Source organism: Rhinopithecus roxellana, chromosome 17 (assembly GCF_007565055.1).
Source record: "Rhinopithecus roxellana isolate Shanxi Qingling chromosome 17, ASM756505v1, whole genome shotgun sequence".
NCBI classification, from domain to species: domain Eukaryota; kingdom Metazoa; phylum Chordata; class Mammalia; order Primates; family Cercopithecidae; genus Rhinopithecus; species Rhinopithecus roxellana.
Genome location: NC_044565.1, coordinates 74,128,245 through 74,144,501, shown reverse-complemented (window position 1 = coordinate 74,144,501; position 16,257 = coordinate 74,128,245). Strand labels below are relative to the sequence as shown.

Here is a 16,257-nt window from a genome sequence, read left to right as displayed (position 1 = left end):
GAGGCGGGGTTTTCACCATGTTGGCTAGGCTGATCTTGAACTCCTGACATCAGGTGATCCATCCGCCTTGGCCTCTCAAAGGGCTTGGATTACAGAGGTGAGCCACCACGTGTGGCCTCATTTTTTAAAAAACAGTCTTGCTGTCACCCACAATGGAGTGCAGGGGCATGATTCTAGCTCACTGCACCCTCCAACTCCGGGACTCAAGTGATCGATCCTCTTCCCATGACCTTCCGAGCAGGAAAGACTACAGGCATGTGCCACCACACTTAGCTAATTTTTGTGTATTTCTTTTGTAGAGACAGGGTCTTGCCATGTTGCCCAAGATGGTCTTGAACTCCTAGGCTCAAGTAATCCTCCTGCCCTGGTCTCCCAAAGTGCTAGGATTATAAGCTTGAGTGATCACACCTGGCCTCATGTCCCCATTTAATCAAACAAAAATTTCCATACTATTCCTTATAATTATTTGAAATTTCAAAATCAATATATTACAATGACTCTTGATAAAACAGATGAAGTCTATTTGTTTGTTTGTTTGTTTGAGATGGAGTCTCGCTCTGCAGCTCAGGGTGGAGTGCAGTGGTGCGATCTTGGCTCACTGCAGCCTCTGACTCCCTGGTTCAAGCAATTCTCCTGCCTCAGCCTCCCGAGGAGCTGGGGTTACAGGCACATGCCACCACGCCCAGCTAATTTTTGTATTTTTAGTAGAGATGGGGTTTCACCATGTTGGCCAGGATGGTCTCGATCTCCTGACCTTGTGATCTGCCCGTCTCAGTCTTCCAAAGTGCTGGGATTACAGGCATGCACCACTGCGCCCGGCCAGATGAAATCTTATAAACACCACACAAACTGCCTAAGAAATGCTGTCTCCTTATGAGTATGTACTACCTCCCCCATTATTCTGTTTCTTCGTCCTGAAAATAAATAACCAGATGCACCCACTTAAACAGGTCAATTTCGTACCGTGCCTGGTTGACGGTAGGTGCTCAGTAAGTACTTGATTAAGGAAATGTAAAGAAAAGTTTATGAAGACCAGGCACAGTTGGCTCACACCTGTTAATTCCAGCACTTGGGAGGCCAAGGCAGGAGGATTGCTTGAGCCCAGGAGCTCAAGTCCAGCTTGGGCAACATGCTGAGATTTTATCTCTACCAAAAAATTTAAAAAGTAAGCGGGATTGGGGTACACATCTGTGGTCCCATCTACTTGGGAGACTGAGGAGAGAGATCACTTGAGCTGGAGAGGTAGAGGTTGCAATGAGATGTGATTGCACCACTGCACTCTAACCTGAGCAACAGAGCAAGACCCTGTCAAAAAAAAAAAGAAAAAAGAAATTATTAAGAGTTTGCTATAATTAACTAAAATTACTTGGATGCTCTCCTTCCTGTTTTCCATAAAGAAAATACCTGTTTAGGCCGGGCGCGGTGGCTCAAGCCTGTAATCCCAGCACTTTGGGAGGCCGAGACGGGTGGATCACGAGGTCAGGAGATCGAGACCATCCTGGCTAACACGGTGAAACCCCGTCTCTACTAAAAAATACAAAAAACTAGCCGGGCGAGGTGGTGGGCGCCTGTAGTCCCAGCTGCTCGGGAGGCTGAGGCAGGAGAATGGCGTGAACCCGGGAGGAGGAGCTTGCAGTGAGCTGAGATCCGGCCACTGCACCCCAGCCTGGGCGACAGAGCAAGACTCCGTTTCAAAAAAAAAAAAAGATTTCAGTGCATATCTTTCTAGTATATGTTTTTTATTGTCCCTACCTAAATTAGTGTAATTTTTTAAATTTATGTTTCTTTTGAGATCTAGCTATGTTGCTACATAGAGATCTGGTTCATTCATTTTGACTTCTGTACACCAACCTGTATCATCCTATAACTTATAATTTATTCAACTACTTTTTCTTTTCTTTTTTTTTTCTTTTTTCTTTTTTTTTTTGAGACGGAGTCTCACTCTGTCGCCCAGGCTGGAGTGCAGTGGCCAGATCTCAGCTCACTGCAAGCTCCGCCTCCCGGGTTCACGCCATTCTCCTGCCTCAGCCTCCCGAGTAGCTGGGACTACAGGCGCCCGCCACCTCGCCCGGCTAGTTTTTTGTATTTTTTAGTAGAGACGGGGTTTCACCGTGTTAGCCAGGATGGTCTCGATCTCCTGACCTCGTGATCCGCCCGTCTCGGCCTCCCAAAGTGCTGGGATTACAGGCTTGAGCCACCGCGCCTGGCCTTCTTTTTTTTCTTTGGAGATAGTCTCACTCTATTGCCCAGGCTGGAGTACAGTGGCATGATCTCAGCTCACTACAACCTCCATTTCCTAGGCTCAAGTGATTCTTGTGCCTCAGCCTCCCAAGTAGCTGGGATTACAGGTGTGCGCCACCACACCTGCCTAATTTTTTGTATTTTTAGTAGAGATGGGGTTTCGCCATGTTGGCCAGGCTGGACTCAAACTCCCGAACTCAGGTGATCCACTCGCCTCGGCCTCCCCAAGTGCTGGGATTACAGGCATGAGCCACCACACCCAGCCTCAACCATTTTTTCTATTATGAAGATATTGAGGTTGTTTCAAGTTTTTCAATATTTCAAACAATGCTGTAACATTCTTCTACCTGTCCCCTAAAGCATAGTTGCTTCCCCTAATGGACCAGTTTAAGATACATGCTTAAGAAATAAAAGTAGGCCCGGTGCAGTGGCTCACGCCTATAATCCCAGCACTTTAGGAGGCTGAGGCAGGCGGATCACGAGGTCAGGAGATAGAGACCATCCTGGCTAACAAGGTAAAACCCCGTCTCTACTAAAAGTACAAAAAACAAATTAGCCAGGCATGGTGGCGGGTGCCTGTAGTCCCAGCTACTCAGGAGGCTGAGGCAGGAGAATGGTGTGAACCCGGGAAGTGGAGCTTACAGTGAGCCAAGACTGCGCCACTGCACTTCAGCCTGGGCAACAGAGCGAGACTCCGTCTCAAAAAAAAAGAAAGGAAATAAAACTAATGAGTCATAGCTTGTCATATTTTCTCTATTCACCAGAAAACCACAAACTGCTTTTTAAGATTGCTTATTCCAGCTGGGCACAGTGGGTCATGCCTGTAATTCCAGCACTTTTGGGAGGCCCAGGTGGGCGGATCACCTGTGGTCAGGAGATGAAGACCAGCCTGGAAAACATGGTGAAGCTCCACCTCTACTAAAAATACAAAAATCAGCCAGGCATGAGGGCATGAGTCTACAGTCCCAGCTACTTGGGAGGCTGAGGCAGAAGAATCGCTTGAACCCGAGAGGCAGAGGTTGCAGTGAGCCAAGATCATGCCACTGCATCCAGCCTGGTCAACAGAGCATGACTTCATCTCAAAAAAATTAATAAATAAATAATTTAAAAATATATATAAATATAGTAGGTAGAGTCAAATATAAGTTTTGCCAAATAATTGAGAGATAATTGGCAAATAAGAGTATAAAAAGATGCTCAACATCATTAGTTGTTAGGGAAGCACAAATTAAAACCAGAAGATACAACAATGGACCCAATTTTGAATGACAAAAAAAAAAAGAAAAGAACATAAAAATACCAAAATACTACAAGATAAAGGGTAATGGACCTTTCATATGTTTGCTGGTAGGAAACAAAATGGCACCCAGTTGGAAAAAGAGTTTGGTAGTTTCTTATTATATTAAACATATATTTACCATATGAGTCAACAATCTCTTCTTCTACGTATTTACCCAGGAAAAACACAAACTTCCAAGACCTGTACATGAATTTACAGTACCTTTATTTATAAGAGTTAAAAACAGGAGGATGGGCATGGTGGCTCACACCTGAAATCCCAGCACTTTGGGAAGCCAAGGAGGGTGGATCACTCGAGGTCAGGAGTTCGAGACCAGCCTGGCCAACATGGTGAAACCCTATCTCTACTAAAAAAATACAAAAATTAGCTGGGCGTGGTGGCGGGCTGGAGGGCAATGGCGCGATCGCAGCTCACCACAACCTCCGCCTCATGGGTTCAAGCAATTCTCCTGCCTCAGCCTCCCAAGTAGCTGGGATTAAAGGCATGTGCCACCATGCCTGGCTAATTTTGTATTTTTAGTAGAGACAGCTTTCTCCATGTTGATCAGGCTGGTCTCGAACTCCCGATCTCAGGTGATCCACCCGCCTCGGCCTCCCAAAGTGCTAGGGATTACAGGCATGAGCCGCCGTGCCCCACAGATCTGATTTTTAAAAAGCATGACATTCCAACATTTAATGTATAAGAATATCCATTTGGGCTTGGATTATAACATCAGAACTAAAATTTTGATTACCACAGTAAGATGAGAAGAGAGCTAGAGCCAGGTGCTCGAGAGAGAGAGAGAGAGAGAGAGAGAGAGAGAGAGAGAGAGAGAGAGAGAGAAGTATTATTATTTTTTAAATTATCAAAATAAAAAAAGGAGAGAAGCCAGCAGAGATGAGCCCAGCATTTGGAGCACTTTTCTTTTTCTTTTTTATTTATTTATTTTATTTTAGACAGAGTCTCACTCTGTCACCCAGGCCAGAGTGCAATGGTATGATCTCGGCTCACTGCAACCTCTGACTCCCAGTTCAAGTGATTCTCCTGCCTCAGCCTCCTGAGTAGCTGGGACTACAGGCACACGCCACCACGCCCAGCTAATTTTTGTATTTTTTGTAGAGACGGGGTTTCACCATGTTAGCCAGGATGGTCTCAATCTCCTGACCTCATCTACTTGAAGTGATTGCGAACTCTGAAAATGGTAGAGAAACTAAGCAGAGCTTTTAGCGGACTCGTGGAACAAAACAGAAAAAAACGTGAATTTCAGAGCATGCCCAGAGGAGAAGCTGTGGCAAAAAAATTTTGGCTGGGACCCTGAATAAATTAAGAACTGAGCCACGGCCGGGTGCAGTGGCTCACGCCTGTAATCCCAGCACTTTGGGAGGTCGAGGCAGGCGGATCACAAGGTCAGAAGATCGAGACCATCCTGGCTAACACCGTGAAACCCCATCTCTACTAAAAACACAAAAAAAAATTAGCCAGGTGTGGTGGCATGTGCCTGTAGTCCTAGCTACTCTGGAGGCTGAGGCAGGAGAATCGCTTGAACCCAGGAGGCGGAGGTTGCAATGAGCTGGGATCGTGCCACTGCACTGCAGCTTGGGCAACACAGTGAGACTCCATCTAAAAAAATTTTTAATTAATTAATTAATTAAAAAAAAGAACTGAGCCAGACCGTAAAGAACTCGAAACACATATTCAAATTATTTCAATCCCTTAATGTAGGGGTTGGCAAACTACAGCCCGTAACTTACACTGATTACCCTTTAGATACATTTATAGCAGAAAATCAAATCTTCCTGTGGTCTCCAGTGCAAAAAAGGCCTCCAAAATCCTTTAACATTAGCTCCCAACAGTTCCTAGTTTCTCATACACATTTCTCTTTTAACTCTATGACCCCAAATAATACTCAAATTCAACCGAGACTACATCAAATCAAGGAAGAATTTGGGTGGCAGAAACAACCACTTGTAGTTTAAATTATTAGCCAACAGTGTAAACTACATTATCTAAGGCATGCCTTAGCAAATTATGGACCAAGATTAAATCTAGTAAGCTGCGTATTTTTGTACATAAAGTTTTACTGGGTCAAACTCACCATATGACAGGGTTGAGCAGTTATGATGCAGAGCTTAAAATGTTTACAAAATTGATAAACATAAAAACAACCCAATTAAAAAATGGGAAAAGAACATTAATAGACATTTTTCCAAAGAAGATACACAAATGGTACATAAGTATATGACAAAATGCTCAACATCATAAGTCATTAGAAAAATGCAAATCAAAATCACAACGAGATACCACTTCATACTCTTTAGGATGACTATTATTTTAAAAAATGAAAAATAACAAATGTGGAGAAATTGGAACCATTGTACACTGCTGGTGGGAACACGAAATGGTGCAGCCCCTATGGAAAACAGTTTGGCAGTTCTTCAAAAATGTAAAAACAAAGTTACCATACAATCCAGTAATTCTACTCCTAGGTATATATTCAAAAGTATTGAAAACCAGGACTTAACCAGATATTTACACCAATGTTCATAGCCACATTATTCACAATAGATGGAAACAATCCAAACACCCATTAATTAAAAACGTGGGCTGCACACAGTGGCTCATGCCAAGTTGAGTGGACTGACCGCACCCAGGAATTAGAGATGGTGAACCACATGGCAAAACCCCATCTCTACAAAAAATTTAAAAATTAGCCGGGCATGGTGGTGCATGCCTGTGGTCCCAGCTACTTGGGAGGCTGGGGTGAGAGGACTGCTTGAGTCCAGGAAGAGGAGGCTGCAGCGAGTCGAGATTGTGCTACTGCACTCTAGCCTGGGTGACAGAGCAAGACCCAACGTCAGAAAAAAAAGGTGGGGGTGGGGTGGTGGGTGTACGTGAGTTGGAAAAATACGAAAAAAAACACTTTTTTTTTTAAGAATGGGTCTCACTCTGTCACCCATGCTAGAGAGCAGTGGTATGATCTCACTGCAACCTCTGCCTCCCAGGCTTAAGTGATTCTCCCACCTCAGCCTCTTGAATAGCTGGGACCACAGGTGAGCACCACCACACCTGGCTAATTCCTTTTTTAAAGACAGGGTCTCACTATACTGCCCAGGCTGGTCTTGAACTCCCGGGCTCAAGTGATACTCCTACTTCAGCCTCCCAAAATGTTGGGATTACAGGCATGAGCTACTGCACCCAGCCTAAAAAACAGTTCTAATCAGTGATATCCCCCTTTGCTTTACTATATTACTCTATTAGCCACTTATGAAGTTTTGCAGATTGTAGAGAGGTGGAGCATAGTGGTCCACAGCTGTAATCTCAACACTTCAGGAGGCTGAGGTGGGCTGGCCACTTGAGCCCAGGAGTTCAAGATCAGCCTGGGCAACATGGTGAAACCCCATCTATACCAAAATAAAAATAAAAACTAGCTGGGTGTGGTGACATGCACCTGTAGTCCCAGCTACTTGAGGGGCTGAATGGGAGCAGGAGATTGAGGCTGCAATGAGCCATGTTCTTAACATTTCACTCCAACCTGGGTGACAAAAACAAAAAAACCGAAAAAACACAAGGAAGATCAAATATATTGAAATGAAAAAAATTCCAAAATACGGTAAGTGAAAAAGATTGCTAATTGTTTTGCACATTTTTTTCTCTGATGAATATTTATGTTTATATAAGTACAAAAAGTTAAGAAACTTATTAGTAACCATTTCCCTTACTGCAAGGTTAAGGAAGATTTTCACCTTCCATACTTGTGCACTATTTTACTTTATTTTTTAGAGACAAGGTCTCACTGTCACCCAACCTGGAGTGTAGTGCCATCATCAGAGCTCACTGAAGCCTTGAAATTCTGGGCTCAAGCAATCCTTTCACTTCAGCGTTCTGAGTAGCTGGGACTAGAGACATGCACCACTACACTGGGCTAATATTTTTTAATTGTTTGCAGAAATGGGGCCAGGCACGGTGGTCCACACCTGTAATTCTAACACTTTGGGAGGCTGAGACGGGTATATCACTTGAGACTAGGCATTCGAGACCAGCCTGGCCACCTTGGTGAAATCCCATCTCTACCGAAAAATACAAAAATCAGCCAGGCATGGTGGCACATGCCTGTAATCCCAAGCTACTCAGGAGGCTGAGGCACGAGAATCGCTTGAACCTGGGAGGTGAAGGTTGCAGTGAAAAAAGAAATGGGGTCTTGCATACCCAGGCTAGTCTCGAACTCCCAGCCTCAAGTGATCCTCCTGCCTCAACTTCCGAAAGTGCTGGGACTACAGGTGTGACCCACTGCACCTGGACTGCATTATTTTTAGTATGTGTTACTGTAGAAACAACAGAAATGCTGATACTCATCTTTAAATAGAGAGAAGAGATAAGCATAATAGATTAACTTGCAAATTATCTACTGTATATTTTCTTTCACATATTAGTGAGACCCAGATTGCCACAAGAAGGGTCAAAACATGGGTAGCTTGGGGTAGAGTGAGAGGATATGTGTTTGCAAGTATGTGAGTTAGAAGGCAATGATTTAAGTCCTTGTTCCATCATTTAATAGCAATATGACTTTGGAAAAGTCAGTTAATCTGTCTGGGCTTCAGACTCCTTACCTGAAAAGAAAATATTTATTTTACCTAATTCTGAGTTGTGGCAAAAATCAAACAAAATAGGGTATATGATGATACTTTAAGTAATAAAGTAGTATGGAAACACTATTTTTAGTATCTTTATTATACTTAGTAAATTTATTAATTTAAATCATCCTTCTCCCGAACTGTGTGCACAGTTGTATATTCCTGATATTTGCTCATTTATGTTACATAAAGCCCACTAGCTTTACTTACCTATTTAATCCTTAAGTATTCTCACACAAACCATTCCAAGGAACAAATATAGCCATTTTCCTACAACAATTTTCTGATGGCAACTTGCAAGTGACAAAATTAGCAGAGTAACAGATATCTAAAAATCTCAATTAAGGCTGGGTGCAGTGGCTCATGCCTGGTAATCCCAGCACTTTGGGAGACTGAGGTGGGTGGATCATGAGGTCAGGAGTTTAAGACCAGCCTGGCCAAGATGGTGAAACCCCGTCTCTACTAAAAATACAAAAATTAGCAGGGCACGGTGGCAGGCGCCTGTAATCCCAGCTACTCGGGAGGCTGAGGCAGGAGAATCGCTTGAACCTGGGAGGCGGAGGTTGCAGTGAGCCAAGATTGTGCCACTGCACTCTAGCCTGGGCGACAGAGCAAGACTCCATCTCAAAAAAAAAAAAAAATCTCAATTAAGCCAGGTATGGTGGCACACACCTATAGTCCCAGCTGTTTGAGAGTCTGAAGTGGCAAGATCACCTAAGCCCAGGAGTTCAAGTCCAGCCTATGCAACATACATTGAAATGGGAATAGTCCATTTCATTAAGGACTACTGATTATGGCCCCTGTTCTCAAAGAAAAAAAAAAAATCTCATGGTAGACTTTCATGGTGTGTTAATCACCAGCAAACTACATGGACCACAAAGCATTATAACCACCGATTAATGCAGGGATGAATTACTAACAGCCCCTGATTAATTCTCTCATAGTTCACTATTATAGAAAGAGTGCTTTCTACTATAATTTGGTTAAAAAGGCCCAGTGCGATGGCTCATGTCTGTAGTCCCAGCACTTTGAAAGACTGAGGTGGGAGAATTGCTTGAAGACAGGCATTCAAGACCAGCCTGGGTAATACAGTAGGATCCTGTGTCTACAAGAAAAAAAATTTAATTAAACATTTAGTAAAAAGATCATATTTGCTTTCACTATCAAACTTAAACATTTATTTCCAAGGTAAAGAATTATTTTCCCTGGCCGGGCGCGGTGGCTCAAGCCTGTAATCCCAGCACTTTGGGAGGCCGAGACGGGCGGATCACGAGGTCAGGAGATCGAGACCATCCTGGCTAATACGGTGAAACCCCGTCTCTACTAAAAAATACAAAAAACTAGCCGGGCGACGAGGTGGGCGTCTGTAGTCCCAGCTACTCGGGAGGCTGAGACAGGAGAATGGCGTGAACCCGGGAGGCGGAGCTTGCAGTGAGCTGAGAGCCGGCCACTGCACTCCAGCCTGGGCGGCAGAGCAAGACTCCGTCTCAAAAAAAAAAAAAAAAAAGAATTATTTTCCCTGTTAATTTGGAAAGTTTTAAACCCTATGTAAAGACATCATTCTAGTTTTTGACATTTTCTTTGAACCTTAAGAATGTCACCTTGGCCGGGTGTGGTGGCTCAAGCCTGTAATCCCAGCACTTCGGGAGGCCGAGACGGGCGGATCACGAGGTCAGGAGATCGAGACCACCCTGGCTAACACGGTGAAACCCCGTCTCTACTAAAAAAATTACAAAAAAAGTAGCCGGGCGAGGTGGCAGGCGCCTGTAGTCCCAGCTACTCAGGAGGCTGAGGCAGGAGAATGGCGTAAACCCGGGAGGCAGAGCTTGCAGTGGGCTGAGATCCGGCCACTGCACTCCAGCCTGGGTGACAGAGCAAGACTCCGTCTCAAAAAAAAAAAAAAGAATGTCACCTTATTTATCTTCCTCAAAAAATTTTTGTGGCCAGGTGCAGCAACTCAAGTCTATAATCCTAGCACTTTGGGAGGCCGAGGCAGGCAGATCACACGAGGATCTGTGTTCTCATTTACTGAGGACCTATTATGTGTAAGCACTAAGCATTTAAAAAACATCTCAGCATACATAGTTAAGTAACTTGCCCAAGATCCTACATGGTCAGGACTTAAATGTCAATTTTGATAAGAAGCCCCACAATTCAAAAAGGGTAAAATTTGACCCTCAAAGCTGAGAAAGACGCCAGGTGCAGTGGCTCATGCCTGTAATCCCAGCAAGATGGGAGGCTGAGGCGGGTGGATTGCTTGAGGTCCGGAGTTCGAGACCAGCCTGTCCAACATGGCGAAACCCCGTCTCTACTAAAAATACAAAAATTAGCCGAGTGTGGTGACGTGCGCCTGTAATTCCAGCTAGTTGGGAGACTGAGGCAAAAGAGTTGCTTGAATCCGGGAGGCAGAGGTTGCAGTGAGCCGAGATTGCCCCACTGCACTCTAGCCTGAGTGACAGAGGCAGACTCTATTTCCAAAAAAACCAAAAAAACCTGAGAAAGAGAAAAGCAGCTTATTACATCCAGGAGCTGGCCTACTACTATAAGCTAAACCTTGGTATTTGACCTGGCATTTAAAGAATATCAGCACGAAATAAAGTCAGTCTGTGACCATGGTGCAACAAGACCACTCTACAATTATGTCTAAACACAGACAAAACATGAACACTGAACACTGTCTGAAATACCAAACATTTCCCTCTTCCAGCTAATGAGTGACCCCTGCTTCTTAACCACTACAGCTTTAGACCTCACTCTAGTCTTCTTCTAGATAGGTTTTATGATATTTATTCACAGAATTATTCCCAGCTCCTGGTAGCATCCAATTCAGAGTAAAACCCTGCTTCCTTAAACCCTCCTTAAAATCACCAAATAAATGAGCCCAAATCCTGTAAGATCTTTCTAACACCCTTTTACTATGATGTACCATGGTTATTATATATGTGTGTTCTCCCTGGCTACAGTGAGTAATAAACCCCACTTGCTCAACCATAGACAGGTTTGTTCCTGGAGATCGTTGACTGGAGGGCATTGACAAAGCCCACTTATGAAGTTAATTCTCTCCCTCTGCAGAAGAGCAGAAAAGTTATGTAAGTAAGTACAGCATGTCTACAGAATATCTATACGGTTGTAAGACATTTAATAACCTCTAAGAAAATCACAGATTTTGACATTTTTCTTTCCTCATTAACTAGAATGAGCTGCTGAGATATGACTGTGTTCAAAGACATTTTATTGTATATGATGTCTTAAGATCAGCAATTGTTAATAATTCACAAACGAGAAAAAAGAGGCTACATCAGCATATTAACAGCTTCACTGGCTTGGCAGGACTATTATAGGTCAAGACTGAAGAAAACTGGCCAGGCATGGTGGCTCATGCTTGCAATCCCAGCACTTTGGTGGTTGAGGTGGGAGGATCGCTTGGGCTCAGGAGTTCAAGACCAGCCTGGGCAGTACAGCAAGACCCTTTCTCTCTTTTCCTTAAAAAAAAATTTAAAAAAAAAAAAAAGAGTGAAGAAAACTAACATAGAAGAGTAGACAATCTATACTTTGCCAGATGTCAAAAACCCGACTACTACTGGGTGGAACAGAGACAGTAAGATAGCGGAAAAGAGGCAGGAAGGGTTAGGGAACATCCTTCTTCAATAATTCAATATCCAGCCTGGTGCAGAGGCTCACACCTGTTATCCTAACACTTTAAGAGGCCAAGGCAGGCAGATCACTTGAGGCCAGGAGTTTGAGACCAACCTGGCCAACATAGCGAAACCCCACCACTACTAAAAAAATAAAATGATTCAATATCCATTTACTAACTATCCTTAATAGTCATCAAGACAACTAACAATAATATTGGAAATCCAGTTTAATAGGATTTAACTGTATTCAACATTAGGAAAAATACAACAACAACAACAACAAACCAGCAAAAAACAGAACAAGGGATAAAGTCCTTAACAGTGGCTGCTTTTTTGTGTCTTTTTTTTTTTTTTTTTTTTTTTTTTGAGACGGAGTCTCGCTCTGCCACCCAGGCTGGAGTGCAGCGGCGAGATCTCAGCTCACTGCAAGCTCCGCCTCCCGGGTTCATGCCATTCTCCTGCCTCAGCCTCCCGAGTAGCTGGGACTACAGGCGTGCACCCCCACGCCCGGCTAATTTTTTGTATTTTTAGTAGAGACAGGGTTTCACTGCATTAACCAGGATGGTCTCGATCTCCTGACCTTGTGATCCGCCCGTCTTGGCCTCCCAAAGTGCTGGGATTACAGGCGTGAGCCACCACGCCCGGCGCTTTTTTGTGTCTTTAGTGCAGATGCCAGTAAATATTCTTGAGAAAAAATCTGAAATGTTTATTGCATATTTAATCAAAAGCAATGTTATCTTTTGGAAAAGTATGATATAATCTGAATGTCCATTTATCAGACTTATTCCTTAATCAGGGAAACTTTAAAGTAGAATCATTAGGCCCAAAGAAAGTAAGTCTGAAATTAATCCTTTCAAAGTGGTAGGTATAGAGGTTTTCAGCAGTATAAGAAAATTACCAAATCTGACACTTCTGATTTCTACCCTCCATCCTCATCTTCTGAAAACAAATATGGACAGCTATTTTATATGTGAGTTTTAAATAAAGTACAATATTGAATTATACAGAACTATGAAATATGACAATTTTCATTAATTTTCTACAAACCTATAAGCCAAAAATAAAATTCTAAGACCCCCAACCGACTGACAGACCCTTCCCTTGCCCAGGGCATTCCAAAGTTAACCTAAAAAACTAGTTCAGGACATGATGAGAAGTGGGGGTTGGACATGACTCATTATACCCTCTTCCCTTTTGAATTCAGGGACAACTGATCAGCATTAACATTCAAACAGAGATATTAAGATGTTTTGGAGCAGTAAGACGCCAAATTCCCAGCCTAACTCTAGTACAGCATCACATGTCAGATAGCAGGCCATGAAAGAAACTGAAGTATTTTACCCTAAATCATATTTCTTTGACATATTCTGAAATGGTCCTGCAAAACTGTCTCTTGTGGGGAAAATTTATGTAGAGAATCCTTTCCCTTTCCAAGTCTTTTCTCTGAACCAGGAGAAAATTAACTAAGAGTCTGCAACCTTTTAAAGTCTCATAAGAAATATTTACAATGTATTCTCTCTGAAGCCTGCTACCTGGAGGCTTCATCTGTATAATAAGAACCTCAGTATCCACAACCCATTATTTTAACCCAGACACTCCCTTCTATGGATTCCAGGACTTTAGATAAGCTCTTTTGACCAACTGCCCATTAGAAAATCTTTGAATCTGCCTATGACGTGGAAGCCTCCCCAAATTCCAGTTTTCCTGCCTTTCCAGATGGAACCAATGTACACCTTACATGCTTAACTGACATCTTACGTCTCCCTAAAGGGTATAAAATCAAGCTAGCCTGACCACCTTGGACAGATGTTCTTAGTATCTACTGGTGCTGTGTCATAGGCCACTGGTCACTCATATTTGGCTCAAAATAAATCTCTTCAAATATTTTACAGAGTTTGACTCTCTTCATTGACAAAATTATTTTAAATACACACATGCGCATATACACAGCTTAAAACTATGAATAGAAAAATATTTTACTTAGACAACTTCTGTCTTCAATGCCTGACCCTTTAGCCCTTTAAAACTATGAATAGAAAAATATTTTATTTAGACAATTTCTGTCTTTGGTGCCTGATCCTTTAGCCCTACAATATCCTGAGAAACTTGAGCTCTCATTCATATAACATACTAGGCCTTTTCTGTTTAGTCCTACATACTTGAGAAATTGAACCACACCTAGAGAACCTCCACCATTGTATTACCCAGGAGATCTCAGGCTTGTCTATCCACAGGAGACATGCAGAACATGTTAGGTCATGTTCCAGTTAATCCAAAGAACCATTATTACAACCTTCTCTTTTCCTCCAAGTATTCCAAGGAGCCCATTACCAGCATTATAACATAAAAACCTGTAGTATAAAGTAAAAAGCACAATATTTTTAGTCTATTCACTTAAATTCTATTTTTGGTTCTGCTGTGAGTCTACTCTTTAAATTTCAGCTTCCCCTTAGATAAAATGGCTATCACAGGTTTTCAGTCTTCCAAGGAAGTTCGACAATTAAAGAAAATATTTACCAACTTAGTCAACATGGCAAGATCCCCATCTCTAAAAAAATTTTTTAAATTAGCCAAGCATGGTGGTATGCATCTGTTACACCCAGCTACTAGGGAGGCTGAGGTGGGTGGATCGATTGAGCCTGGGAGGCTGAAGCTGCAGTGAACTAAGATCGTGTCACTGCACTCCAGCCTGAACAACAAGAGTGAGGCCCTGTCTCAAAATGTGTATATAAATATATACATATGTACACATATTTGTTAATCACATAACAAATGTTTTAACACATCTCACTGGAGAGGAAGTATATATTTCTCAAATATCATCTCAAATGCAGAGCTGGCATCCAATAAATATTTGCTTTAATAAATAGACCTCACATATCCTTCTATTAAGTCAATAGAATTTGCTGTGCTATTTCTCTCTCTTGAAATAGTTTGGTTTCAGACAAATTAAGGCCTTTATGAAAATTTACTGTCAAATTTGAGTATGGGCTGGGTGCAGTGGGTCATACCTATAATCCCAGCACTTTGTGAGGCTGAGGCAGGCGGATCACTTCAGGTCAGGAGTTTGAGATCAGCCTGACCAAAATGGTGAAACTCTGTCTCTCCCAAAAATACAAAAATATTAGCCAGATGTGGTGGTGCACGCCTGTAGTACCAGCTATTCAGGAGACTGAGGCAGGAGAATCACTTGAACCCGGGTGGAGGAGGTTACAGTGAGCCGAGATTGCACCACTGCACTCCAGCCTGGGTGACAGAACGAGACTTCATTTAAAAAAAAAAAAAAAAATTTTGAGTATGCCGTAAGAATTCAGAATAAACATAGTCACCATATAAACTACATTTATACACTATTTCATTAAAATGAGATTTAATTTGGCATTTATCGTTTCAAGGTACCAAATGTTTCAATTAATTAACACTACTACAATTTGAAATACACCATTTCATCAATCAAATAAATTGGCTTTCAGTTAAATTAGAAGTCGGCCGGGCACAGTTGCTTACGCCTGTAATCCCAACACTTTGGGAGACCGAGGCAGGTGGATCATGAGGTCAGGAAATCAAGACTGTCCTGGCTAACATGGTGAAACCCTGTCTCCACTAAAAAATACAAAGAAAATTAGCCAGCCGTGATGGCGGGCACCTGTAGTCCCAGCTACTCTGGAGGCTGAGGCAGGAGAATGGCGTGAACATAGGAGGAGGAGCTTGCAGTAAGACGAGATCACACCACTGCACTCCAGCCTGGGCGACACAGCAAGACTCTGTCTCACTTGATCTTAGCCAAAAGGCCAAGAAGCGATAGAGACTCTGTATCAAAAAAAAAAGATAAGTCATGTTGCCAAGGGAATGGCAGTGCATGATGTTACCAGCTCCTTAATAGTTAACTACAGAGTTAGGAAACTTTTGAAGAGACTGCCTACTCAACTCGTTTCTATTTGACCATATATATTTTGAAGCAGTGAGAAAGAGGAAGAATTAAATTCTTTTGGAACTAAGGTTTGAGTTGTCAAGGACAACCAAGAGGCAGGCTTCAAATGTGCACTCTCTTTCAACCACTGGATTAAGACTAAAGTATAAAAATGTTCAATCTCCTAAAGAAAAAATTTAAGATAGAAAAGAACCATAACAATTATAAACTCTTTTTTTTTTTTTTTTTTGAGAGATTGAGTCTTGCTCTGTCGCCCAGGCTGCAGTGCAGTGGCATGATCTTGGCCCACTGCAACCTCCGCCTCCTGGGTTCAAGCAATTGTCCTGCCTCAGCATCCCAAGTACCTGGGACTACAGGTGTGCACACTACGCCCAGATAATTTTTGTATTTTTAGGAGAGATGGGGTTTCACTAATATGTTGGCCAGGCTGGTCGCAAATTCCTGACCTCAAGTGATCCGCCCACCTTGGCCTCCCAAAGTGCTGGGATTACAGGCATGGGCCACTGCATCTGGCTTGAGCCACAACGCCCAGCCTTT

General features: G+C 42.7%; 1 protein-coding gene across 4 annotated transcripts in view; it reads right to left on the bottom strand.

Moving 5' to 3' along the window:
* The window catches only part of SPAST (spastin), an 85,107-nt gene that overhangs the window by 63,781 nt on the left and 5,069 nt on the right, over positions 1-16,257 (bottom strand). The window contains exon 1 of one of the 4 annotated variants that reach the window (XM_030920815.1): positions 5,616-5,636. The exons of the other annotated variants lie outside the window; for them this stretch is intronic. The gene's annotated coding sequence lies outside the window, so the exon portion shown is untranslated. Of the gene's footprint in view, positions 1-5,615; positions 5,637-16,257 lie in introns of those variants that run through there. 4 annotated transcript variants of the gene reach the window in all.